General features: G+C 50.5%; 1 pseudogene; it reads right to left on the bottom strand.

Moving 5' to 3' along the window:
- Window positions 1-457: 457 nt before the first annotated feature.
- On the bottom strand, window positions 458-1396 carry LOC124093891 (olfactory receptor 10A7-like; annotated as a pseudogene).
- Between the last annotated feature and the right edge of the window lie 506 nt (window positions 1397-1902).

Here is a 1902-nt window from a genome sequence, read left to right as displayed (position 1 = left end):
TGGGCTGAATAGTTGCATCAGGAATGTTCAGGCAGTTTGGAATATAGGGGGGAAATCAGTAGATTTTAGAAATGCTAAAAATGTGTTCCTCCTGTTATATTCAGGGAAATGATGTCAAGAAAGAAAAAAAAAGGAAATTCATTATTAGGGGCCACAGCATGAGAGTGATGATAAAGATTTGAGAATACCATTCAAGAAAAACTCACAGGAAAAAAAAAGAATTCTTACAGATGTACTAAATAGAAGAATTATTATTTAAAAATGATTTTTATGGTACAATATGAAGAAATCAATATTTGTATGGTTTTGTGGTGAAACTGTAATGTAAAACCACTGAAGTGAAAGAACTTCTAGGGAGAGAGGAGAAGCAGCAGGTGGTGGGTGGGGACGTCGGCAGGGGGAGACTCTGCAGGAGGGCAGGGGAGGGATGGAGGAGGGTGTCTGCACCCCCTGGGCATCAGACCTCTGGACCAAGGCCAGCTGTGCAGCACCCAGCGCTCAGACTCCGCTGACAGCTCAGCCTCTGCAGCGCGACCTTCGTGTCTCGGTTCCTCAGAGAGGAGATGACGGGGTTCAAGGAAGGGGTGAGGATGGAGTAAAAGACGGTGCCAGGTGACCCTGGGTGGGGGAGTCCTGAGAAGCAGACCTCAGGTAGGTGAAGCTTCCACTGCCATAAAGCAGGAGGACGGTGGTCAGGTAGGAGGAGCAGGTGGACAAGGCCTTCCAGCAGCCGTCCCCGAGGGCATCCGTAGGAGGGTGGAGAGGATGCGGATGTAGAAGAGGACCGTGAGGGCGAAGGAGCTCAAGATGACACAGCTGCCCACGGCGAAGCCCACCTGTGGTGGAAGTCAGCACAGGAGAGCCCCATGAGAGCAGGGATGTCGCAGAAGAAGTGCTCCACTATGTTGGGCCCACAGAGGGCAGGGAGAAGGTGTTGATGGTGTGGAAGGCCGAGTAGAGGGCCCTGCCCTCGCAGGCCAGCACCACCCATGGTTCATGATAGTCCCATAGAGCAGGGGCCTGTAGATGGCCACCAACCGGTCATAAGCCATGGCCGTGAGCAGAAAGCACTCAGCTGAAGCAAGTGTGAAAAACATGTAAAGCTGAGCCACACACTCGAGGTAGAAAATGACCCCAGGGCCCCGTAGGGTGGTAGCCAGTGCCTTGGGGATGGTGACCGAGGTGTAGCTCAGGTCCAGAAAACACAAATTCTTCAGGAAGAAGTACATGGGTGTGAGCAGGCGGCTGTCTCTAAGCACAGCTGTGATGATGGACATGTTCCCTAGGAGGCCAAAGGTGTAGACCAACAGGAAAGAGACAATGACCACTGGCCTCCATTCTGGGATGTCTAGAAGCCCCTGAGGATGAAGTGAGTCACTCTGGTCTTATTGGACATTTCTCCCCCTCTGAAGTTGTGTTCAGATGCAATGGCCACAGATAGCTAAGAGGAGGTCAGCTGGGAACATGTCCAGGGAGGTCCTTTGTCTACAGAGGTTCATCTTCTCTCAATGGAAAAACATCCTAGAAGCAGCTTATATAAGAATCATAATCCAGGAAATTTGATTATTCTGAGGAATCACTCTGCACCTGCGCCCCAAGTCAACTGCTCTGATCACACTGCAGGAAAACAGTGTCTCATGGAAGAGAGGAGAGGAGGGGAGAGAGGGTGGGGAGCAAGGGGAGAGGAGAAGGGGAGGGGAGAGGGAGAATAAAGAGAAAGAGGGGAGGGTAGAATAGAGGGGAGAGGATGTCTGACAATTTTTCCTCCCATTCATTGTGGGGGCTTCAGGTAAGAGGTCTCATGTATTTACTTCATGCATTGACCCAGGTCATCACTTGGGGTGTTTCAACATTAACCCAATTGGTGATGCTTTAGTGAATGGAGAGATAGGTCTTTTTAAC

This window comes from Marmota monax, unplaced genomic scaffold, assembly GCF_021218885.2.
Source record: "Marmota monax isolate L192 unplaced genomic scaffold, Marmota_monax_Labrador192_F-V1.1 WCK01_AAM20220418_F8-fsc00442, whole genome shotgun sequence".
NCBI lineage: Eukaryota > Metazoa > Chordata > Mammalia > Rodentia > Sciuridae > Marmota > Marmota monax.
The sequence above is the reverse complement of the archived record's forward strand: the minus strand, read 5'-3'. Positions and strand labels throughout refer to the sequence as shown.